Source organism: Anser cygnoides, chromosome 10, assembly GCF_040182565.1.
Source record: "Anser cygnoides isolate HZ-2024a breed goose chromosome 10, Taihu_goose_T2T_genome, whole genome shotgun sequence".
Taxonomy (NCBI): domain Eukaryota; kingdom Metazoa; phylum Chordata; class Aves; order Anseriformes; family Anatidae; genus Anser; species Anser cygnoides.
In genome coordinates this window covers 13,124,082-13,150,760 of record NC_089882.1, presented here as the reverse complement: position 1 = coordinate 13,150,760, position 26,679 = coordinate 13,124,082, and the positions used below count along the sequence as shown (strand labels likewise).

The window sequence follows — 26,679 nt, the reverse complement described above, 5'->3', positions numbered from 1 at the left end:
AGGTTTTATCTCCCTCTGCACCTGGTGAATGGATGTACAGTATATGTACATCAGTAGTATGTGCTGTAGAAGAAATATAGCAGCATCTGAACAGAAGGCATCCCTTATCTTCATGAGTTCCCTTAATTAGCTCGGTATAGAATTAAATTGCCTTCCCTGCAGGAAAAGTTTTCTGCTCATTATTCTTTATTTTCTAAATACTACTGAAGTCTTACTGTTTACATAAAATGTAAGTTTGTTTGTTTGTTTGTTTGTTTATTTTTTCTCCCCGAAGAGCCTTGAAGTGTTTAAACTTAATGTAGGATGAGAGAACGGTCAGTGAGTTAGGAGATTTTTCCTGGGGAGAGAAGAAAATGTTTCTGGTCTATGACAACACAAATTCTGTAGCATATTCGTAAGAAAGCAGAAAAGCTAGAGAAGAAGGTGAGAGAGGATTAAAAAGCAAAGCGAACAGAGGGATCACAATGAGAATGGAAAGGGAGAAGCAAGCTGATATATAAGGCCATAAAGGAAGGCGCAGGAGCTAAATTTGAAAGAGAGGGAGGCAGAAAGTCAGTGAGAAAACAGCTGGACACCCCAACATACATTTTCCTTGACAAGACAATAAATTGGGTGCTGACAAATGGGTGGAAGAGAGGCTCTAAATCCTCCGTGCAGGACTACAACAGGGAAGCGACCAAAGTTTTGAGGGTGTAGAACCACGGGCCCTGCAGAGCAGGGAGACAGGGCTTTGGCTGAAATAGAGGCAGTCGTGTTAGCAATTCACTTGGCTGTCTTTTGTGCAACTGCTCTACAGCCCTGTTCTTTGAACTTGATTGACAATTACTGTGATTATTTGCTTTTTGTTCTTGTTGGTTTTAAAACTTTAATCAAAATTGCTTTCAATATAATCAGTTTATAAAAGTTGAATTCTTAAGGATTTTTTTTTCCCGGCACTTTTACAGTCTGATCAATCTTTAATAATGAGAGCCAGCTGAAAAAAAATATATGATTTTATATTCAGACGATGCAGTTTTATCAAAAATGAATCATCTTAAGTGAATACATTGATTTAGATTAAATTTGATGGGAAAATATCAAAATGAATAATTTTACCCTCTTTCTTTCTGGCTATATTGAAATCTTTCATATTGGCATTTTATTCTTTTCATTTTAACTTTTATGATATTTACATTATTTTTATATTCCTATACCATTGCATATAAGAGTTTCAATGATTCCAACTCGGTATGTTTTTTATTTGCGCTGAAAAATGTCAAAATGTTGGAATTTCCCATGGGATGAGAATTCCACTTTTTATTTACAATACAATATGGAAAGAAATAGTGTTCCAGCGTAAGTCTGACCTTAGTATGTCTCAGCTCTGGAATGCCAGTCAACTTAATATATTCTTGAGGATTGTGTATTAAGCTTTCTGAATGATTTATGCCAATCATCTTTTCATTATTTCTTCACCAATATTGGCAGTGGTAATTCCTTGTACATTAATGCATTTTTTTCTATCCGTCTAGATACAACTTATATGAAATAAACTACAAATAAGTCTCCTTGGAACATGCTTTTCAATTCTAAGAATTGTTCGTATATCTCATCTTCTTTGCTGAATTAGGCTCCAATGATGGACAATGTCTGATTTGAATAATATTTAGTATTATCTTCAGTATTTATTTTACAAAATGTTTTGCAGTGTTGGTGAGTTGCAGTCCTCGTGAAGACAATAACACTCCTTATGTGCTTGCTCATAAAATATGAACTGAAGGTGATCACTGAGATTGAGACCTGCTGTAAAATACCAGAATGGCAGATAAAAATGTTAGTAGGAGCTTATTTTTTTAGTTAAGTACATAACTAATCTTTACATAAGGAAAGATGGCTTCAGCTTGTATTGAAGAGGTAATTAACAAATCTGAAAGTTACGCTACTCAAGTGGAGCTTCTGCAGGTAAAAGAAACTGAATGCATTCCATGTTTGCTCATCAGAAATGTGCCCATATTAGAATTTATTTACTTAACACTTCAGTGATACTATAACAACAGACATCTTGACTGTGGGAGATAAACTGATGAAGTATGTAACTTTATAACAAAGACAAACTTAATGTTTAAAATGTTTATATTTTGCTGTCTAAGTTCTGGTAAAATTATCCTATTTTAAAGAACTAGATTTTGGTCTCTTCTCTCAATACATTGTTAAAGAGGTAGAAAACACCCTCACACTTTCTTATGCATCATTATTCGTACTGGGTTTTCCTCTCTAACTGTTCTTCTCCTTACAGGATATACTTGGAAACAAACAGCAAAACAAATATAGCAGGCTTATACAAAGCAGAGATGACAACCAAAGCTTCTGTAACATGCTATATTATGCTGTCAAAATCTAGAACAATACACAGAGGAAATTGCTTTATCAACAGAATTTGCTGGCGATCTGAAAAACAGGTATTTATACATAGCTTCTAAATGATGGATTTAAGGGTCATTTGCTGAAGCCTACTGAGGAGCCTGTGCCTGGTGAAAGTTTACAGAGCATCTTCTACATCCTGCTCCCCCAGAAATACTGAATGGAACCTGCTTGTAGGAACCCCAAGAGGTAAATGCCAATTAATGCATCTGAAGTTCTATCAGACACTATGGAAAAAAAAAAGTCAGTGTAAGTCGTTTTGTGGGTTTTGTCGGTGGTGGTGGTTCATTGGGCTGTTTTGCTGTTTCATCTAATGTAGTGTTAAAACCAGGAATGTCAAATTAATCTGTTTTTCTCCAATCTGAGTAAACTGAGCCTATTTCTATTTGCAGAATAGCTTGCCTGCCTTCTGAGGAAAAAAAAAAAATTATTGCTCTGAAAAAAAAAAAGTTTCAGGTGTCTTCTGCATACAGGTTTTGTGTTTTATTTTTTATTTCATATGTTAAAACTGAGTAAACTCTCCCACTGAGCAAGGCCACCACAGGAGTTCCTTTTGCTTTGTACAGCTCCAATGTCCTTTCTCCTCCATGCTGTTCACCACTGAGTGTCTGCTGGGATGAGCTGGTTCATAGACTTGGCTGGGTCAGGGTGAGTCTGTTCTCCCTTAGATGCCATTTTGTGAAAACCTGCTCCCAGAAATGTATTCACTAATTAATTACATTCTATATTTATTTTTGTGCTCTCTGCCAGACTGATTTCATAGTAGAAATACTGCAGCAAACTGTTTCGGAAAAGGATTGTTGTCAGCTTTTAATATCTTGCTTAGTATTTATTTTTGTACTTACTTTTCTAAGCAGAAAATAATATATGTAATATATATTACATATATATGTTGAGTAATATATGTCGCTGCCTTTCAGCTGTAATATTCAAAAATGTTTTCAAGAAACCAAAATAAAAAATACTATCATGCTTCAATGCAGGCACATTTACGTCTCTCAGGTCATTTGCCAAACTCAACCATCCTTTACATGCCATGTCCTTTGTACATATATCTGTACTGGAACTTGGGTTTCTAGAAGCCTGGTCGGTCTCTGTAAGTAGAGACTTGACTAATTATTTCATTTTTGTTTTCTTTCTCAATAAGAATTTAAACCCAGTTCCCTGCTGTCCTGTGTCCCTCCTAATCACAGCAAAGTAGTGTTGCCACTGTCATTGTAACGTTGCTGATAGCGGCAGCATTTTAAATGACAAAATCCCGAGCAATGCACAAAAGCAAAGCCCCTGCCCTCTGGAACGTTCTGTATTAACAGATAAATCTATGTTGGATATGTAATCAGCGAGATGGATTTTGCACAGCAGTCATTTCTGGCCTTTACAGAAAGGATCTGGCTTGTAGGCCTGGCTGAATAAAAGGCAAGGCGGGGTGGGGTTGCAGAGAGATGGGAGTAGACAAAATGGCAGGAATTGTGGGGCAGAGCATATGGACAAATGTAAGGAAAGATACCTTGTGTCTTTCATAGGGCAGAGACATAAAATCTGGATTTGCTGCTGAAGATGGGAGGAGGCGAGAAAAATGTGGCTGTGATTGTGGTTGAGCTGGTGTTTGGGCAGGGAGGGGAGGTGACTGCTTTTTGCAGGGTGGCTGCTCTGGGGTTGCTGGGGAAGTGGTCAAAAACAGTAACAGCCAAAGGACAGGCAAACATTTTAGCCACAAAATGTTGAAGGAAAATTAGGTACTTTTTAGAAATAGTGGTGGAGAAAATCAAAAGGAAGTGTATAATAGCAGCAGTGCAGCCATGCCAAAAGCACGAGTCAGAAATCTTGAGACTGCGCTGAGATTGTGAGCCAAGGTGACAGGATAAATGCTCTATTTTTCTTATGCAAGCTGCCAGAAATAGTAATTATGCTTAATTTATGGTTTTCATTTGAAGATATATTCCATAGTTCTCAAAGGGCACTCCTATATCCAAAAGCACATTCCAAATTCTCCTATCCCCTCCGGTGGAAATAGTTGTCCTCTTCTGTAGCTTATGAAAACATGTTTGGGCTCCTCTAATATCTGTCTTTGGTACACAAGTTTAGCAAATGCACATTACTACGTTGGTTGTTTTCCCGTGAGGTGAGCTGTGATTGCAACACAAAGGATGAATGCCTTACATTGATAAGACAGATTTTCTGCAAGTCATCGTGAGGTAACGGGAAGTGTCTGTATCAGCGATCCTCGCTCGAGTTTTTGTGGTATTCAGTTGGGTTTTTTACAGCCTTGGACTAAAGTTCACAGGGAAGATGAATTTAAATGACTTTAGCTTTGTTAGATCTGCCATGATTTGCCAGTCACTCTGCCAAAATTTTCCACTTACAGTTCTGCGTAGCCTAAATTTAATTGACTAAAGGTGAGACGCATTATTACTGCTCTGTCATTGCAGCCACTCTTCATATGTTTCACTAGCTCGAATGAGCAGTTGCTAGGGTTGTTTCTGACCCAGTTTCTGATGATGTAAACCAGCAATGAATTCACATAAAAGAAAACAGATGTAGCTGGTGAGAAAGCAGAACTGGGCTCAGTGCTGCTCCAGTAGCTCTTGTTTACAAGTGAGTGGGGGAGTGAAGCCTATTGTTGAAAAATAAATAAATTTCAAATATGCAGGAGCAGAGGTACATCACGTAAACTGTTCAGCTGATATAGCAGCATAATTCATATTTTGATTTCACTGGCTCTATTAAGATAAAACTGGAAGAAAGATAAATCTGGCTTTTACAGCTTAGTTTCATTATAATACCTAATCATTTCACCAGAAGCAAAGGTCTAAAGATCAAAATGGACAGAGATGTATTTAACATAGCAAGCTGCAAAAAATGGTAATATTAGTTTGGTGTATTTGAAAGATTATAATTCCAGTAGTCTCATTTTAGTAAATTCATGTAAATTACTTTATGATGTCTGGATTTATCTGTGCATTGATTTATCAAGTATGTCTCGTTTACGAAATTCCCCATACTGATAACAAACAATTATTACTTCAGGTAATTGATTTAAAACATGGTGTAGAGCAATGTCAGCTGATATGGTGCCAAGAGTTACAGTACACATTAATACAGACCAGAAGTTTACGTGCCTTATTCTTGCTGCACCAGATCAATATCTGGAGTAAGACAATGGCATCCACCAGGATTGTAACAGGAACTCATCTGGAATACAAGCACGCAGCACACTGCAGGCAGGACTGGGTTTTTTATTCATATGGTTTATCTCAACAGCTGACTTTGAGAGAACGGAAGGCACTATGATCTTAGCAGGAGTGTGCAGGGAGAAGTTGAGACTGTGATCCTGCCTCTGTTAGAATTGGTTGCAATGTGAAAGATTGGGTCTCTCTAATCTGGGACAAACTCAAAACTTCCTGGGAGCCTTCCTGTGAAATGCTAGTATGAGCTTGAAATGGGGAGTCTTGTAAGCATAGCCATTGGCAGTCTTTCTAGGCAGTATGATGGGAGGAAGTAAGAGGGACCAAGACGTCTTAAAATAAAGCCCTGATCAGCTCAGAAATGTTCGCCTTCCTGTCAACATCAGCAGTCAAACGACTTTGGAGCCCTTAAAACAATTGCTTGGCCTGGAGACAGGAGCTGTGAATGTTGTTGTTAACCTAGCTAAGGAAAAATGAAGTGAAGTCACTGGAGAAAGGTGAGAACAAACATGGTACTTGTTAGCAGACAAGGGAATAATTGTCCTCTGCCCTCACCAAGGTAGTGATTTACTGCTGAGGAAGAGAGACAGTCATGGTATGACAGGCATGTTGCTTTTCCAAATCAGATATTCAATATATATACATATATTATTAAATGAATCACTAGAAGTAAAGTATCAAATTAAGGTTTGGAGTTTTCTTCCTTAATTACTTAATTCCTTCCTTAGTTGCTTCAATAGCTTTTACCTGACTGAGATCAGTGAAAAGCTTAGTTGCTTTTATGGGATTGTTTCAACAAGGATCATGAAAAGTCTCTAATTTTCTCTCAGAATTTGGGCTTCTTTGCATAGTGCATGCCTCATATCTTCCTACTGGGTTGTTTCTTCTAGTTGCAATATATCCATTTCACAGAGATGATCCACGTTAGGTTTTGCTGATTAGTATTTTCAAAATTCAGATCAAATTCTGAAGGCAAGGCTCATACTTGTCTTTGGGCAGAATTTATATCTTGGGCCTCTGACCTCGGTGTTCTCAGAAGGACAAAACAATTCTCAAACACTTCCTGTAATAAAAATTTCCAGGTCAGTTTAGCTTTCTTGGCCTTTAAAAATGTGTTTTCTACTATATTTGGTGCTAATGATTAGTTGTTTTTTCATAAGAGTGTTCGCGGAAGGCAAAGTTTAGCTACTAAGCATGCCAATGTGTTCACAGGGAACTTTGTGCAAGAGATGTTTATGGGTAGCTGTTCTGCTATTGATTGAGTAAATTATGGCGATTGCTCTAAATAGCTTCCTCTTTTCACCTCTGATCAGCCAGCGATGGAGCAGAAAAAGCTGGGTGAGAGAGAGGTCACCAGCCTAACATCAAGAACCAGAAACCTTAAAACAAAACAAGTCCCTCTGAAGACTTTTCCCAAGACATAAATCTACTTAATGCAGCTTTTGTGTCTAATTTCAAATAGCCAATGGGAAGAAATTTGATTCATAAGAAATTAATAGGTTGTGGGTTTGTTTTTTTTGTTTGTTTGTTTTTTATGTATTCATGTGGTAAAAATAATATTTGGGAAGATTTTTGTGTGTGAATGAAATTTTTTTTCTAGTTCTTTTGATTGCAAGAAATTAGTGGGCAAATTGTGCAGTAGTGTAGTTTTACTGAAACATGCTTCTCCAGTCCTTCATCTTTATCTTTAAATACAGGTCCCATTTCCTATGTATTTCAAATCAGATATAAGCTTTTTTCTACCAAATATGGCTTTATCACAATAGAAGCTAGAAGTAGCTGTTCTGTATTTGTCGTGATGAAGCAATCAGAGAAATGAAAATTGTCACCCAGAGGAATTAAGAGCATGAGGAAATTGCTTAATTGCACAATGAATTAGCAGTGTTTTTGACAGGTCAAAAGAGACAATGGGCATAAGCTGAAACACGGGAGGTTCTGCCTAAACCTCCTATTGGGAAACTTTTTTTTTTTTTTAAACTGTGAGCACTGGCACAGGCTGCCCAGAGAGGCTGTGGGATCTGCCTCCTTGGAAGTCTCCAAAAGCTGCCTGGACATGGTCCTGGGCAAGCAGTTATAGGTGGCTCTGCTGGAGCAGAGAGTTGGACAAGGTTATGTCCAGAGGTCCCTTCCAACCCCAACCATTCTGTGATTTCAGGCTTAGTTATTTCATGTATTCTCACCTCTCACAATGGTATGCTTTAATCTTTCTCTTTTTTTTCTTTCTCTGTTGGACTCTCACTCTCTCCCCCAACTTCTGTCTTTGAAAGAAATAATACCTGTGACACAGAAGATTTTAAACAATGGTAGTCCCACTTCTAGATTTTGAGTAATGGGGGAAAATATCAAAGGCATAGCTGTGTTACCTTTCCCCTTTCCTACTGGAAAAATTCAGCATTGATTTCAAAAGCTAAAGATGTGGGTAGTGTGAACTAGTGCTGACCCCAGCATCCCCTCGCCCCCTCACCTGTCCGCAGTCACTAATTCACCTTTCCCTCTTTGGGTTAAGCATGATGCTTAGGTGTTGCATCTCGGTATGGCTTGAGTACTGGGCCAAAGCTATTCTTCATTTGTTCTGCTCCTCAGGACAAAGACTGAGAGTTCAAATTTAGTTCTAATGTTTCTGCCCGGTCACAGAGACAGAAATAAAGCATATTCCAGAGCAGTTCAGTAAGTCAACTGGGAGAATAGCACAGGTTACGTCAGTTCATGTAATATTCTCTAACGTAAACACACACTTTCCCTCCCTCCCTCAAAATGAAGTGCGTCTCAGAATCTGCATTTCCAGATATGAAAATATCCTGCAAGGAACTGGAATACCATGTCTGCATTCCCTAAAAAAATAAATTTGGGTCAAATTCGACAAGACAAATCTGAATCCCTTGGGGAACATGTAATTAGATTTTTTATAATTTTGTAAAGCATTTTTATTTCTGCGAAGGTATGTGGCTACCATTACATCTCTCAGCAGTAGTGTTTACAGAATATAAATGTTCAATTTCCATGAGATATGGAAACCTAATGCAAATACCAAAAATTTTGAGCTATTTAGACTGCACAGCAGGCCAAACAAAAAGACTTCATTTCTGTGATTGACCTACAGAGTACTTTTTGATAGAGAAAAATTGGTGTGCTGATGCTTATTCTGTCAAAAGAAAAAGAACAAATGGAAAACAAAGCTGAAAACCCGTGTAGTAAACATGCAGATAAATGCCTCCCAGGCCTGCCTCAAGCTTCCACTTTTGCTACCTTGTGATGTGATGGGGCAGTCTGTAGATCCAGCTTGCTAACAGATTTTCATTCAAGCACCAGTTGCTGTGGTAACAGCATGAAGAGCAGATCAAATGGATGCCAGGACCAGACAGGTTTCTCTAAGAACTCCCTATATGCGAATGATTGGTGGTGACCCGGTTCCAAAAGGTTATCGAAACAGATTTGCACTGCAGCTGATTTACTGTTGCCTTCTCCAGGGGTCTGGACCTTGCTTCTGGTCCCCTGGGGTTTCAGCGGAAGCTCATGGACTTCCCCTAAAGGAACTGCTCGAGGATGAACAGAAGTGGTAGTTTCATACTCACGGGCTTAGGCTGCCTTCTCATTGTCAAGGGCTGGGCTGAGTGGAGCCTTGGGCTCTGTCAAAATGTTGAGTAATTATCACATGATAATCACGCATTGGAGCTTCTCCCATGCTTAATCTGATTTCTGCACTGAAGTTGCTAACAACCCACTTAAATTCCACCCACATGTACTTTGAATATAATCAGTTATATTGGTTAATTTTTCATGCTCGAAGTTATGTTACGTTCAAGGTTCATCATCAGATTTGTGATCTCTTCTGAGGTCCTTTGGTTGGTTCTTCTGCTTCTAAAATTGGCTCACTGGATTCTTATGAATAGTTGAGTTGAAATCATAATAATGATCTGGTGCTTCCTGTTTAGCAAAATTCTGAGTTTCTCTTACTGATTTGGAATGCTCGGTTTTCTGTTTGTTTTTGTTTCCCTGAGAAATGTGTGAAGGGAGTGTGTATCATGGGTTAGATACAATTAAGTGGGTTGGGCTGCTCAGCGTTCCAGCTTTATCTGGGAAGAGGGATGGAAGGCAACTCCTTAAACATTCCTTGCTTCCCTTCCTCTCTACCTCCAGAATTCATTCCAACATGCTGATATGTTTAATCTTGATCCAATCTGGAGTATATTGAGAAATTTTAGAGAAATAATGCCAGGCCAAAGGTTTTGGAGCATTTGGGAATACGGTTAGGGCATGGGCATGCCTGTTCTATACGGTCGATGCATGCTCCTTGCCCCCTGGCCTGGCTGCAGTGTGCTGGCAGCCTCACAGCTGTGTAGTTGGGTGGATAAGAAGGTGTGGATATTGATTTAAAGGGCTTAAGATCTACTTTTTAAACACTCATTTTATACTTTACAAAAATACATCTTAAGTCCACACACAGAACTGAGGGAAGTTCTATTTTCCACTTTAAATTGCTGCATATTTGATACTTTGGCATACAGTGTTAGGCAATTTATGCCTGGCTGTGCCCCTACGGGCATGCCATGGAGGTGTCAGGTTGTCCTCTGGTCTTCAAGCCTATCGCTACATGGAGCATCCGTCCAGCCCGTGCAAATAGCAGGTCATTTTGGACTCCTAGCATTTTTTCTCTCCTAGTCAGCAAGCACAGCTCTAAAAATGTCAGTATCAGGAGACAGAGTAAGTCGCCACATCAATTATATCCTGTCAACCACTTAAAGTAATTAGAGATGAGGACGTGCTGGCTAAATTTACGTGGAGCACGTTCTGTCGTCTTCTCCCTTGCCTGCCTATTGCATTGAGGCTGCAGATATACCACCAGCACAGCGTAGGCACCAGGGGACACGTTGCGCCTCCAGCACGTGCTCCGGGCTCTTTGTGGAGGGCAGCCCCCAGTTTCTCTGGACACACTAAGCGGATTTGTCTGCCCATGCTGCTGAAATGAACCACGGTCTGCTGTTTCTCAGTGGAGGCATGCTTCACACATCCACAACGAGGAGTTTTAGAAGTGATTAGTTTGTGCAATTTTAGCTTTGTGCTTTGAATATGTAGATGAAGAAAGAGTGCTTGGCCATAGATAGAAAGCCAGAGGGGAGCAGACCAAAAGAAGTGTCAGAATTCAGAAAAATCCCTGGAAGTGAATGGGGAGGCTGGGGCATTTATAGGACAAGTTCAGTGCCTGGTAGAATAGTCCATCCATGTACTTGTGGATTTGGGGGCGTGCTTTCATGTGACTACAGCAGGTCTGGGAGACATTCTTGAACAGGAACGAGTCTTTTAGCATCCACGCGTTATGTTGGAAATGGTAAGATTTCAGCCTAAGTTTAGTATTCCCAAAGGGCCAGAGCTCAGCCCGTGAAACCTGAGTTTTAGGCAAACTGTTGACTCTATATTGGCTCAGGATGCCGCATATCTGAGTTTGTCAGAAGGCTCAGCTCTCTGTGTACGTGGAGCCACGGTGTTTAAGTCCCCATGGTAAAATGCTGCCTCATACTGAACTGAGACTGGCTTTGCTTTTCTAAGGTTAATTTAGCTGCTGTTTGCAGAAGTTGCTCACTGCTTTGCAAATGGAATAAAATTACCAGGTGATGGATTCTTCCTGTGGCAATGTGGCAAAAAATTATTCCCTGGAGAGGAATCCACGCGCAGTGTCGGCATCACTTAAAACTCCATTCATGACCTATTTTGGGGAGCTGACGGGACTTCAGTCCCCCGGGTCTCATCTAGTCGAGGATGAGTTGTATTCGCGGGCAATTACTAAATCAGCATTAAGATTGCTTCATAGATCGTCCTGATTCCTTGATCTTCCAGTGCAAGCTGTTCAATAAAGCTCTGGGCTATTTAGGGGAATTTGCTGGCTGAGAGCCTTCTTGATAACGCCCCTGTGCTTGTTTCCCGACTGCTCTTGAAGGTATCTTAGAAGCTTTTAAAAATGATCTCTATATCTTATCTGTGCAGTAAGGCCCTAAGCTTCACACTAGCGTGTACAGATATTCCTTGAATATTGGCAACAGCTGGAGGATGAGTGTGTAGAAACCTTCCCACTGGAAGCAGTTGGATCTTCCCTTTTCCTCAGCTGGTTTTTGTCTGTTTCCATCGTCTGCAAAATATACTGCTCCACACCATCTGTGAGCAGCATTCAAACAAGATGTATTCATTGTAGAAAAATGGGACAACCTGAATCTCAATGAGCTTGCTTTTTAGATCTCTCAATACTGGCCTATAAGAACTGCTTTTCACAATAATATAGAGGACTTGTGACGTGGAATAACTGCCCAACCTAAATATGCATTAATAATAAATAAATACATACTTGGAGATTATTCTGTGCAAAAGGCAAAGAGGCAAGTCTGGACATTTAGATCCAAATATGAGTTTGAAAAAAAATCCCTCTAATTCTAATATTTACTTAAATGTTTTGGGTTTGTCTTTATTTCAAAGGTATCTTTGTTTTTCCTTCACACTACCCCCTGAAGCAGTTCATATCCCCTGATGCTATTCATATATAACAGCACTGGGATCTTCAGTGTGGGGAACCTAGGACCAACCAACCTCTGCTTGCTTTTGCAGTGAATGAGCTGCTGAAAAGGGAAAATATAACCAGAATTTGGAGGAAAACTAAAGCAGGAATGGGGAAGGAGATCTTAGTCTGCGATGTGGATTTGGAACTCTGCAAGCATATTCACATGAAGGTGAGGGAGGTTTTAGCCTTAATAATGTACCTTTTTAGTATGTTCGTAAAACATTACTCTTTTGATATCTTTACTGCATTCATTCTTCTGTGAAAACCCATCTTAAATGGAGAAAAAGCTCTTATTGCTGGGGTGTCTTACATCGATTCCCATATGGAAGGTTACTCTGGATAGCAATGTAATGTCTGAAAGCCATGATGAGGCAGACCAGAGGTCCATATAGCCTCTTACAGTGTCCAGATCAGAGGAAATTAAAAGAACAGGGAAAGCAAACCAGGCAGTCCATTACTACAACTTCCTAGCAACCTGTGCACTGTAGTGTTGCTGCTGCTTGAGCTTGAACTGGGACCTCAGATGGATTTTTCTGTCCTCAGTTTGCCTAATTGCTTTTTGAAGCTGTAAAAAGTGTGGGTGAACTTGTGCTGCTGTGAAATACAAGGAATTGAATTCTGAATGAGCTGCTGCATTCAGAAACAGGAGAATCAGTTCAGAGCAAAGAAGAATTGATCCCCGCAGCTAAGCCTGCCACCATGTGCTAAATGTACTGAAGAGCAATACTTTGCTGCTGATGTCTGCAGTGGAAAGAAAGAAGAAAGGAATCTTGTGTGAAATCTAGAGCCAGGGTGCAAGTTTTGCAAGGACAGCTATTATTCTGGTCAAAATCTGGCAGATTTCACATCCTGCTTTACTAAATAGTGTTGCTTCCAAAGCAGAGATTGCTGCCCATTGAAGAAAAATGAACCTTTCATATTACACAAAAAAAAATGGCATATATCAATTAGGCTGTGCAAGCTAGCTGGCTTTTGAATAGGAATTTTATTAGTGATGCAGGCTGTGTTTCTGAAGAGAATTTCCTTATAAATACTAGACACACTAGCACTGGTTTATTTATTCTCTCTTTTCCTTCCGGCTAGCTTGCTGTTACTCTGCTCCATGTACATTCCACATATTTAACTCAGAAAACTAAATGGGAAAAGTAAATGGTGCTTTCTTTGTGAAAATTCTTTGCTTATTTTTGTATTTGCCATAGGCCTTGCTTTTTTTTCTTTTGTAGTTTGTTTTTGTTTTTTTCTAAATCCATATTTGAAGTTTTCCATTGAAACTTAAATTCTGATGAAGAGAAACTTTCATGGAAAAAATGTCTTTTGATCAACTACACTTATGAGGTTTCACTTGTCACAGATCTTTTATTCAGCTTCTCATCTTTTTTTCTTTTTTTTTTTCCCTAAGGATTATGGGAGAAAATTCTTATACACATTTTTATAGTACCAGAAAGTAATAAGTAAGATCTAGCAAAATAAAAGATTCAGCATACTTTTTCAGAAGGATGCTTTGGATGAAAGCAACACACAAGATGAAATATGCATGTTTCCCAGAGAGTAGTTGGCTTGTAAACTTTGAGTGTTACCTTTGCATTTTCAGTATGATTTTTTTGCCTATTCTGATATAAAAAAAGCATAACACAACCTTATATTCCTTAGACTGTTTAGTACAGCTGCTGTTCTCTCTTGTGTAACGTTTGCATCTCATCTAAACACATCATATTTGAATTTCACCCACTGATGAAAAAATATTTTTTTTAATTTTTACTTTTTTGGTATGTGAATCATACAGGTGATGATATGTGGTCTGGAGTCTCGTAAGTGCAGCCTAAAAGTAGTTCTTGCTAAGTGGTGTGTGCATCTACAGGGGAAACGCTTTCTCCCAAATCCCTTATTGCTGTTCTCTGATATTTTGCCATTACTCTTTTTAAAGAACTCTATAAAGGATTTAGCTTCACCAAGGATTTTATGGGAGGATTAGTAACTTTCCAAATGGAAGAAGACGAAGTTAGGTTATGTTGAATGGTAGTTTCTTTGCCATATGAAAATAGCATTGCACATGAAGATATTTTGAACCACTTAGGTTGTCCCTAGGAAATTTCCCTTTTTGCAACCATGGGGAAAACGAGAACTTCATAGCTCCTACAGAAATCAAAAGCTTAAGGAAGATACCCAAAAAGATGGGCATCTGTTGTTCTCTCAGCATCTCAGAGGTTTTGCTGAAGATGGTGGGTTACCTGATTTATTGTAGATGGATACAGGAATGAGAAGAAGCAGGAAAAAAAAAAAAAAAGGCTAGTTGTTACCTGGTTGGTTTATGTTTGTTGTTTTACTGTGCTTTGCTCTAGGTGGGTGTTAGGCCCACGTACTAAAGTACAGGAAATCACAGACTATTCTCAGGCTCTAAATACTGAGAGTGAGGTTTAGCTGGAGTACCCTGGGGAAGCCCTACTGTCTTTGCTGGTACCCAAGTAGCTTGTGCCATTTATATATGTTTGCTACAACCAAGTTCTTTTTTCACATGGAGACATGCTCTGAAACCAGAGCTCTAACTGAAGTCAGTACTGGCTGTGCATCCTCTGCCTTTTTAGAAATCAACCTAAGGAAAAATAATTGTGTTCTCTCCCCATTGCAGAAGAGAACTTTCATCTGTCTTTAGATCTAGAATTCCCCTTTCAGTAACATGGAAACTATTTTAGTCTCACTTCATTTATTAGACCTCAGTGCCCAAGTCACTAATCAGTCCGAGAAGACTGTGGTACTTACAGTAATTTGTTTGGATGTGTTTTGAGACTTATTGACTGTTCTGAGTGCCATGGCCATGCCAAGCAATCCCATTGACACTTTCTGGCCAAGACCAGCTCTAGAAATATGTGTGGCAGAGGCCTTAGTGTTCTCTCCTGCCAAAACACCCAAATCTGGGAAAAGTCCCAGAATGAATGTGGTCATCTGGAAGAGAATATTGATGAAGGATCACCTCCTTTAAGGAGAACCAAAAGAACCCAGCAAAATTACACCCCCCTTCCCCTCCTGCCCTCAGGAGAACTAAGCTGGATAAGAGGGAGACATTTTTGTGCAGAGATGGAAGGAAAGAAGGAAATGGGGGAGGGTTGCTTTTCAAGGGTATTCAGATTCTTTTTTTTTTTAAATAAACATCCTTCTTATAGGAATGTTCATTTTTTAAACATCCTGACATCCCATCCTGACACTACACAGCCTGATTAGCACTCCATCAGAAGCCCTCTTCATGTTCCTAGATTCTGCTTACAGCAGGGGTGAGGAGAATCAGTTCAGGGATTACCTCTTCCTTATCCAAAGGAATGATTGTGACAGACAATTTGAATAATCCTTGGGGTCAAAGGTTGCAGGTGACAGGGATTTGGGAACTTCTAACTTGGAATCTCCCTGTGCTCTTCCTTAGTAAACGTACGTATGGAGGCTCGGCCTGAGGAACAGGTTTGCATGAAACCATTTTGCATTGCTGTACAAAGTGCAGCAGTGCGTCATGCGTGTCTTCCTCCAACACTGCACCCACGAGGTCAGAAAGCAGAAATGCTGATGAATCATGTTTGCGCTGGCAACCTCCTACTCAGGTTCCTTCCCAAACCTCCCTGTGGATCATCACAGTGCCTTTTGGCACACAGGTGGGACAGCTGGGACCTGCCACGGTGCTTTTCTCTGCTCCTGGTGACATCTACTGGCAGAACTATCTCAGCTTTGGCATTTGCTGCTGCAGAAGGTAGCTTAGATATACATCAGGTTTAACCTATATACCTAAATGCGATGTAGAATTTATTAGTGTAAAGGTTTCTGTATTTGTTTGGGTTATTCTGTGAGCAAAGGGAGGCAGATTTGTAGCAGGAAGGCAGGGTTCTTGACAATGCTGAAATGAGAGCAGAATAAATCACTGCAGTGGGTTTTATAGGCAGCACTTCAGCAGAGCTATGAATAAATCGGGTAATGCTATCATTGCCTAGAAAGCATTTTCTGCGGCTTAGTTTAGCTTGCTGCTTCTGCTTTCCTTACACAAGGGCTCTTTTGGCAGGAAGCATCACACTGTCAGAGGATACTGAAAGCCAGACTCACTACGGGAATCTGAGAAGGTGCTTTTTGTTTATAGTCAATGCTTTCTGGCTTTGGCATGGCACGGGCTGTTGGTTTAGGAAACAAGGGTAAGGTATGCTTTTCTTTCTGCTCATGGCCCTTCTTTATCTGCTTTTACTTTTTGGGTCCTGACACTGAAAATAAATCCCCTGAAAGAGAGACCTCATAAGACCCCAAGAAAAAGGAATAAAAAAAGTTATAAGTGGAGAAAGAGCAAAACGTGTTTTTTTCTAGCCCTTTTGGCAGGCAGAAAGTTCTATTTGGGTAAGACACAGATTTCAAAACAAAAACAAACAAACATACAAAACCCAACTATTTAATGATGATATTCTAATTTGAGTCTACTGTCCGCATTATTAGTGATGATATATTTACATTGGTCTGTGAATTCAGAGGCAAAATCCAATTTAACTTTAATGGTTAATTCTTTGGGGGCTTGAATTCCCTTCATGTGCCTGCAGCTGTTTTGGCTTCACCCAGAGCTGTCATCTGCCTGCCCATCTCCCAGCTTTTCCATGTAAACTTGCATGAGGTACTATATGGCTCAGTTGCTATTTGAGAGATTTCTGAGGCCTGCTGGAAGGGAAAGCATTTTCCTGCTGATAGATTAAAGTACTTGACTGAAGACTAAGCATGAACATTGTCCACATTCTCTGTGCCTTGCTCCTGTGAAACATGAACACACTGGAGATCCTTGCTGACAGAGTAGGAAAATCAGAGGCCTATTCAAAATGTTTTCTAAATCCAATACCCAAGAGCTGAAGTCAGGCTTGCTCAGTTCTTCTGACCGTGCACATCGATATGCACACAATTAAGCACAAGAGACTGGCCATGTGATAAGTTCTCATTGATCCTGTCCTGGCAGCATTGGAAAAAGAACAAAAAAGTATTCTACGGTAGGTGTTCAGTGCAGAAAAACAGGTATTCTCCATCACTGTAAGGTCCTGAGTTGGCAGGGCATTCCCAGGGGTTTGTACTTTTAATAAGTTCCTACAAGAGTCCTAAAAATTGTAGAGTAAGCATGGCAGAAGGGACAGTAAGAAAGTTAAGCTCTCTGTATTCAGAGGTAAATTGGAAATAGTCAAGCACAATGATGGCCTGTTGAAAAATGGAGACAAACATCCGAATATTGTAAAGCATATTTAGTGCCACAAGCAAGAAAAAATCCTGTGGGGAAAAATGGGATCAAACAAGAATCACTGAGTCATGGAAGGCAAATCAAGATTGCAAAAAAATATTTGACTTCGGTATATTTTCCTATGCATTTGCGTTTGAGTTTGCAACAAGCAGACATAAAAACCCAACACAGATTTGGATTTTTGAGGACCCCTGAGGGGTAAGTATACCCCTGAGATTCTGTTTGCTCTCATTTATAATAATTAGTAATTTAAATATGATCCTATAAAACATATACTTTAGAGCTATATCCTGAGCTGTTAAGCAGAACGTTGCTACACTCACTGTCAGATCATTACACAATATCTGCTTTAACTTGTCTTCTGTTAATTACAGCTTAGAAGATTATATCCAGGAAGTTTCCTATACCAGGAAATACTGGTCCCAGAAAGACATAAATGCCCAAACAAGTAAGAGTTCCCTTAGTGACGCAGGCACTTTCTGTTGTAAATGGAGGTGTTTTTCCATGAAAGTATTCTCAGTTTGCCACCATTGCTCTTGTGTAAGAGGTGGAAAAAAACCCTGCTGCTCTTAGACTACAGCTGGGCAATGAAAGAATGATGTTGTGAACGAAAACTCATGAGTGATGATAGAATAAAAAAAAAAAAAACTCACCTTAAACTGCTTTACTAGGATGTGTCTCTTGGAATATAGCCACATCGGAAAGGACATTGAAAGCTTTGATGTTTTGCCTCTTAAAAAGAATAGTGTTTGTATGTGATATTTTTTTTGATATCTCAAAAGCAAGTCCTACAGATTTCCTGAAATTGTCTGTACCGACAGAACAGCAACAGAACAGTACAACAGAAAAGGAGGGACTCCTGAGAAAAGCTTGTGATAAGCAGAAGGTTCCTGTGATCCCCATGGACCACTGTATTCTTGGATGGGTATTTTCCAGAGTTATCTACCTATAAGATGTAACTATAACTTACAGGGAGCGACACATTTGTCCCTGTGTTGAGACTCTAATGACCCACAGCAGGGTAAACTAAGCTGTACCCTCACACAGTTGTTTCTCTGAAATATGCTTATTTTTCTGTGCAGGCTAGGATCACAGGATGGCTAAAGACATCAGGAACATCTTGTGAGCACATTTGGCTACTCCTGCAGGCCAGGTCAGCTCTTTCTGTCAATTTTACACATAGAATGGTAGGCTTACGGATTCTTTTTCTGAATGCAATTTGTAAGAAAACTAATAAATCATCTCTTGATAGATACTTTAAAGGTGAACGAGAAAACTTATGTAGCTGACTGCACTGCAGTGCCTGTCTGCACTGACTGTCCCCAAATCTAGGGGAACTGTAGGCCTGGGAACATGGGCACTGACTGGTGATGGCCAAGTCTGAGTGCTTGCCTGTGTTCTTTGTCCTCTTTCCTTGCCACAAATATTTACCTTGCTCTTCCTTCCTTTCATTTATACAGGTAATTCCTTGCCATCTCTTTCCACTGTTCAATATCTTCCCTGTTGTCTTCTTGTCACAATGAATGATCTAGCAATAGTAATGCAGTTATAGAGCACTTTAGCAATGTAGCTTCCTGACGGGATCAAGTACCCAAACCTAGGAGGGGAATTCTGGTTTTGCAGCAGGAAAATTTGAGCTTTTTCTCCTCCTGTGCTTTTGAGCACTGACTTCATGGTGTGATGTTGTGGCACCTTGGAAATCAGCTTGTAAAAAATGTAAAATTAAACAGGCCCACAGATTTAAATTTGGGAACAATACCCATCGTTCTGCATTGCAGATCTCCACTGTGGGTGCATAGGATGCTGTTCTTAATACGTTTTTAGCCACCTTTTATTTCACCAGCCAAGAAAGAGCAGTATTTTGACAAGTCGTAACAATTGGCACTGCATACCTAAAGGTACTAATTTTTCTGACGACCAAGCCTTTGACGGATGATTTCCGTGCAGTGCTGTTCGGCAGCCGGAAGGTGGGGCACAGACTTTGCTGGTTTATGTCGGTATGCTAAGAGTTGCACGGTCTGATGCTGAGCTCTAATTTTGGGATTTATTAGGTTCAACAGAGATAAAGCAGCAGCAGATTGCAGATTAACGTTTCAGAAGTAAAATACGAGAAAATTTGAATATTTTTTTAAGATCTCTCTCAAAACTGAAGCTGGCTGGCCTGGAGCTAGCAAAGGCTTGCACACCCAAGTGGCATAGGCAAGAAATTGGGGAATAAAGAAGAGCAGGGAACTGAACAGAAGCCAATGTCATGTGGCTGTCATCTGCCTCTGGTCCTGAAACTGTTTTGGGCAGCAATTAACTGGGAACACTAGGTTGCACAGATTTCAGCATGAAATATATGTATATTCTGTATTAATAGCAAGGACCAGGCAAAACCCAACTGAAAAGGAAACAACTGCATTTGAATATGAATATTTGAGGTTTCAGTTCTAGGGTGACAGACAAATGTGGCTTATCATGACACAATAACAACAATCCTGCTTTGGTACCCATGAAAAATTTGTTCCCCCCTCCAAGCTGGCGCCTGGCTTCAGTGCAGTCAGTGCACACCTCTGTTTAGGAGCACGTAGTAAAAGGGGCATTCAGATTTTTGGAAAATTCCACAACTGCCCATAAATATCTGCTCTGAGAGAGCATTGCTGCTGATTTATTAAGTATGCCACAACGTTAGCATATTTATCCACTCCGAATTAACTGAAACTGTTTATTGTGTAGTTTATAAAATTGTATCCTCTGGATGTACTTCCCAAAACACCCTGCAGGTAAAGTTTTGTGTTAACACACCTCGTTAGCATCGTGTCCTAAATAGCAATGGACTTGGGCTTTTCCCTTGAGAAAGAAACTGTAGAGTCAAAGGCCTTTAACTACACAGTGGCACCGGTTCCTAAATATTTGTGTCTGGCATACGTTCCATGCTGCATCTGAGCTGCTCTCAGCTCCTGGGATGAAAGGTAATAACGAGAGTGCTACAATAGCCAAGTGCTTTATCAGTCAGAGGCGTCATGAAAAAGCCTTCCCCCTGCCCTCATCTCCCACACCTGAGAACATAGAGACACATTGCACAGCTCATCTTAAAACCTGCTGGTAATTTACGCAATAATAGGGCCTGTCAGAATTAGGCCCTATTAAAAATTACTCATGCCGTCTTCCTCTCCCCCCACGTTTTCCAGGTGAAGAAGAGAATTAACATCCCATTTTCAGCTACCGGTGCCATGACGCTACTCCTGACATTGCTGCTGGTGCTATAAAAGCAGGTCAGTCTCCCTCAGGTCTGAGAGCCTAGTCTGTGGGAAGAGTGAGTAAAAGCACTCCTCTAAGTCAGGTAAGGTCCTTCCTTCTCAGCTCACTTTTAATTATAATTGCTACCATCTTCCCTTCTTTTGTAAGGGCTGCAAATCCAGTTGGGGATCTGGCAAGCTGATCTCTGACAATATCAAATGTTCTAAGAACTCTTAATCGAAGGCAGCCCATGAAAGCACCCTGGGGAGCGCTTTATTCTCTGTGTTTAAAAGGACATGAAAGTACAATAGTTCTCTTTATACTGGTACAAAGCAGCCAATTGATCTTGTCAGTTTAATAAATAATACAATTGCTTCCATCAGACACTGTTAATAGACTCCTGTCTGGACTAATGTTGTACAGAATGGTACAAGTACAGCAATGCTATCTGCCCGTGTCTGCCCTGGATTAACCACCTCCCCCTTTATCACCTGAAGGCAAAGCTTCCAGCAACAGTCCCCGAAGGGCATCAGGTCTCCTGATCTTCATCTCTTTCTTCATTTTAATGTGTGCTCTTGGAAGAGACAAGCTAATTTCCTGATGCATCTGTTGTCTGGCTGGTTCCTAGCATTTGTACAGATTCAAAGAAGCTTGAGAATGTAAAATAAGCAGCAGGTTTGCTCTTTTTTTTTCTTTTTTTTTTCCTCTTCTTTAAGTCATTCACTGTCTAAGTGGGCTCAAGATGCTAAATTTGGATCCTGCTTTCCAAACACTGCAAAAGTGCAGGAAACTCGGGTGCAGCTTCTTGCTTGGGGCATTCTGAATACAATGACCAGATATCAGGAAAATTGAAATGAAGGTTTGGACAGAAGGGGCACACAGCTCAGGGGTTTGGGTTGTTTCTGGTTTGGTGCCAACATAATCAGACCATTTTGAATGGGCCTTGAGTTTTTGGACTATCTACGCTGGTTTTTAGGTGAACATCAGACACAGACACAACAGAGTTCATTCAGAAAGTGCTGGCAACGTTAGCAGAGGGAATTTAATTTTTTTCATTGTCTTGGCTTTGTTTTCCTTTTTCTTTTCTCTGCCATGACACAAAGTGGTTCTGTGTTTTGCAGCTGAGGTCCAGGATAGGCAGGAAGAGGATGTATTTGTCATTTGAAAAAAGATTCCAGGGTTTTCAGGACCAGAATGATGTGCTTTGAAAACAGTTCATTTTACAGCAGTTATTGTTTCTACATATTTACATCTATCGACATAAATATAGCCATCTATCTACCTAAATATATGATATATGTATATATGTGTGTATGTTTATATTATATATATGTGCATATATATGTACAAATCTAGTCTTTCCTTTCCCGTTAGAGTCCCACAGGTTGTCTCCTTGTTCTGTGAGAGACTGGAAATACCTCTCTGAGCATAACTGAACTCTCCTGCTCAGCTTGACTGAAGAGAGAGTGTGATGAGTAACAAGCTAACATCCTCTTGCTTGCAAAAAAAAATCACCTCTGATCTTAATGCTGTAATGCTGGAATCAATTATTCCACTGTTAATGAAATTTTTTTTTACCAGTAATGAATAAAACAATGACCAACAAGTAAAATAGAAGCTAACAGGTTATTTAGATTTACTATGCTTTGGTATTCTCTTCTGCAAAAGTTAGGCAAGTAACAGTGCCAGAACTCAAAAGGGCATTAGGGGGATAAATAAATAATTGACATTGAGCTGCTGAGACATTTCACGTACTGGGGCAACGTGTGAAGGCAAGAGATTTGTGTCTAAGCAGAGAGATGTTCTGGTTGAGCAAACGTGGTCCTACAGCATCAGAAGTCAGCAGGCCTGGGACCCTCTCGATCAATGGGGAAAGCAATTTCTGGGAATTTAATGCTTCATCCCCAAAGCTTTTCTGTATGAGCAAGTCTGTGCTTGCAAGAATATTGCTTTTGAATCATTGCTGCATTGCTTGCAGAGAAAATACACCACTGCTCTCCTACTTAAAAAAACTCAAATGCTTTATATTTTAAATTCAAACACTAATTGAAATACAGATTCCTTAACTGGCTTTAGATATAGCTTCAGAAAGAAAAAACAGTCCTTTAAATAACAAAATGTTCACGCTGAAAAACAGTTTGCTTTACTCCCACACCCACTTTGAATCGAGGCTACTGTGCTAGAAGGATAAGACCCAATAGTGCCTCTAAAGCCACAATCGGTGTTTGAAAGGCAGCTCTGTGCTCCTCTTTGAGCGCTATTGATACTTTCAGCTGTGGCATGAAAGACCTGGAACTCTGATCTCAGGTTTTGGCAAGTCAAGTCATTCAATTCAATTTCAGAACAGTGCAGCTGTGAAGCTTTACAATTTTTGATGTTTAAAAAGGTAGGGATTATTTCTGTTCTCTGTGATTTGCGAGCAACCGCTGTTTCTGTTAGCAAACCCAGGAAGAAAGCTGTCTGTCTGATGTGCATGGACTGTTACTGATACCTGCACAAACACCTTGAGCGGCTATTACACATCTGGCTGGGATCTGTGAGATCAAAGCACTCTCTGGCACTCTGCTGCCCTTCGAACACCTTTTAATTGGCCATGAGCCCAAGTACTAGGGCCTGGGACTGAGCTTTGCCTCCTTGGGTGACTGGGTGAATCCTACTTAGGTCTGTAGGAAACTGGTTGGTGTTCTCAGCCGCCTTTCTAGTGGGGAGAGGGTGGCATCGCTATTCCCATTGCTCTGGTTCTCATACCTGCAGAGGGTCGGGGTATAGACACTGAAATTGCAGCTGTTGTTCTTTCTCAGAGGGGGTTTCCGCAAGCTTGGCTGAAGCCCATTAGCATGGGCTGTTTGGTGGGGATACTCCAGGTGCCCTCTCCAGAGGGACAATCTGGCTGGCCTTCTTCATCTTGCAAGTCACGGCTCAAACTGTTCATTTCCAGCACTGTGAAAATATTTCATAAGCTCATGTCTGGGCGCTCTTTCACGCGGGATTTTCATATACATTCTTTTATTTCTGTTGGAAATTGGAGGCCATTTGGTTTAGCTCTGGCAAAACAAGTGGAGGATGGCAGGGCTGGGATGTGAACACAGGCTCTGTTCTGCAATCAGAGCACGTTCTTCTGGACGCTGCCCCCGCTGAACAATGCAGCATCACGAGCACGTCCATGTTAGGGTGCTGCCGAACCGCTGGTCAGCTTTGTTTGTGGCCCTGGTTGTTTCCATTTCCTAGTAGAGGAAAAGCATCTGGCGTTGTAGAAGGGGGCAGACCAAGTGTTCTGTGTGGGGAAAAATCGTGTACCCGCACGCTAACCATGGGACCGCCTGCTGCTAACCAGCCCGCGGTGTTGTGCGTTGTTACTGAGCAGCCCTCTGAGTCATGACAAGGATGCTGTTCTGAGGGCACTGTGTGGCGCAGAGAGCTGCTTGGGTGCTCCACAGACAGATCTGAGACCCGGGTGCCTCTCGCGGTGACCTCAGCCTGGACAGACGCAGGATGGACGCGTGGCAGGGACTTAGGGGTGGTCAGGGCAACCTGGGCTAAGGGTGGGTGTCAGGATGCTGACAGCACTCTGAGCATGATGTGTGTGTGCAGGGAGGTGAGACGTGGGCAGGTGTGCCCTGTGGAAGGCAGAAACCAAAGCCATGCTGCAGGATGTCACTTCTGAGCAGAGCGCTCCGCTAAGGCTCCATTTGCACTGTGCTGCTCACCTACTGTTTGCAGCCAAGTCTAAAGGCAGCAAGGATATCAGTGCCTTGCAAGATTAAATTCTTTGATTCCAATCTCTTTAGCTAGAAAGTATGTTGTTTCATCTAATGCTTGTCTCTGTCTGTTTTAGGCTGTGGCGCCTGCTGTGAAAAGGTATGCATAATGAAATGATTAAATCATGCGTTTTCAAATAATCAAAGTCATGCTGTTTCAGCTATGCTGAAATCCTGTTCCTCTTATGAGACATCCAGTCAGATTCAGAATTTCTTTTGGATTTTGTATTTCTTAGTAGGACTCTGAGGAAAAAAAAAAAAAAAGAGAGAATCTGGCTAAGGCCAGTTCTGCTCTCCTCTATGCCCAGGGCCAGATCTGATCACATTCACATTCTTCTTGTGTCGCCACAGACAGAAAATAACTTTGCAGTCTGATTTTATGCTCTAAAGAAAATCATTCACACTGTGACAGCACTTCAAAATATTTCAATCCTTATTCTGTATATGCTGCTGGCTATGACTGCAGTGCAGAAAAAATGCTTCACTGAATCTGTAGTTATGGGAAGGGGTAAAGCTTCCAAATCACTCCTTTCCATCTTGATTTTGTAACTAATCCCTTGTCCCTTCTGTATCTCAGTTTGAGATATCTCCCCTGTAACTCTGCACTACTTCACGCTTTGGCATTCCTGATGCACTTAGTTGCTCAACACTGCTTAAAAACTGCACAATAAGGTCAGGTGGTGCTACCTGGGCTGCTACACAGAGAATCACCTCCCAGCTGTGGGAAGTTTCCCCAAGGAAATGTGCCCTGGCACAGACGTGCTGAGGGGAAGCAGCTCGTTTCCTGCTCCCCGGAGAGGGATGGAGATCCCCTCTTCCTAGGGGTGGCTGGAGCAAGGAGCCTGAATGCTGCTGAAGTGCAACCAGATGATAGACTTAGAAGGATGGCCAGGAGGGGTTGTGTGATAGGAGCATGTGTGGGTGTGATGAAGTGCAAACAGAAGGAACAAAGAGCATCTGAAGTGAAGGAAGTGAATCAGAAAGACCTTTACTGTCAGAGACTCTCGCCAATCCACCAAGGTAAGGTCTCTTAAAAAGATGCTCTCAGGGCTGATTGACGTAAAATGAAACATCCTGTTTTGCTGTGGTTTTTGTTTGGTTTTGTTTGTTTTTTAAGGGATGAGCATGTATGTGTATGTTCCCATGTTCTGCTCGCTAGAGTCATTCTCAAACAGGAATGATGTCCAGGTGGGCTTTCTGACCTCCCGAGGTCATGGAAGCGACAGGGAATGGATGGAGTGTAATATGCTCATTTTAATGAAGGGACTGTATTCACGGGGAAGGTGGCACAGCAAATACAAGAGAGCGGCACTGTAAGATATTTTTCTAGGTTGATTCTTGCAGATGCAAAATACAGCCTTGGGGAGGAGAATGGTGAGCATATCCCTCCCTCCTCAGAGTGCCACAGTTAGGAAATTGAGTAACAATTGCAGTCTAGCTGAGAAGGCAGAGAAATTTAATTGAATAGCAAAATATCAGATCTGCATTTCAAATGGAGGAATTATCTTTTTTGGGCCAAGCAAAAGTGTTTAATTTTGACAAAAGGAGATAAGAACTCATCTGCTTTACCGTAATGGAAACTGTTGCAACCAGGCTCATTTTTATTACGACAGTGTTGCTCCAAGAGGCTTCAGATCCGCATGTGCAGTTCTCCATCCTGAAAGCACAGCACCTCAGCCCAAATGACACCTGCACTTTCAGAGAGGTGCAGTTCTGTACTGCGGTGAAAGGGCTCTGGAGCATATGGCTGCAACACTGGGATGCCACCCTTGTCCCGCGGGTTGAATATTGAAGACACTGTGGCAATAGGATAGAAAAAAATACTCCTGCAGAAAGCATTAATCACAGGCATTGGATATGGTAAACCTGGGCAGCTCTAAGCAGGCAGCAGATGGAGATGGAAGAAAAGGAAATAATCTGGTTCTGCATTAAGACAGAGTCAGTTTAGACAACTGCTTTCATTTGCAGTGCAGAACAAACCCAGCATGCAAAAAGCGAAGAGCAATTTCTTCTCTCCACATGAACAAAGCTGGATGGTTATGCTGGTTGCCTTCAGCTTTAAAATGCTGCTGCAGGACGCAGCCAGATGGTGTTCTCTTTTGCTCTGCTGAGTGGGGCTGTGTGGGACAGGGTGTGATGCTGCTGTGGAAAAACCCACCTGGACAGAGGAGCTGGACAGCTGGTCTCAGACCTCTCCTGTTGAGCACAAAATTTTCCCAACTAGCTTTGCCTTGCAGCTCACAGAGATGAGATATCCCCTACTCTTTCCTCATCTGACATGAAGCTTGTAGGGACAGACATCCGTGATTCACCCACTGGTTTGATCCTGCACTCGGA

General features: G+C 41.1%; 1 protein-coding gene and 1 long non-coding RNA gene across 2 annotated transcripts in view; both read left to right on the top strand.

The window, feature by feature from the left end:
• The first annotated feature begins 1,014 nt into the window (after positions 1-1,014).
• LOC136791595 (uncharacterized) lies at positions 1,015-22,901 on the top strand. Its single transcript, XR_010833900.1, has 6 exons — positions 1,015-1,812; positions 2,276-2,589; positions 12,177-12,298; positions 18,445-18,515; positions 20,536-20,619; positions 21,959-22,901. It is a non-coding gene; the product is annotated as an uncharacterized lncRNA (long non-coding RNA).
• A 2,195-nt stretch (positions 22,902-25,096) lies between these two features.
• CHST13 (carbohydrate sulfotransferase 13) overlaps positions 25,097-26,679 on the top strand; it is a 46,509-nt gene continuing 44,926 nt past the window's right edge. The window contains exon 1 of the mRNA XM_067003007.1: positions 25,097-25,362. The gene's annotated coding sequence lies outside the window, so the exon portion shown is untranslated. The remainder of the gene's footprint in view (positions 25,363-26,679) is intronic.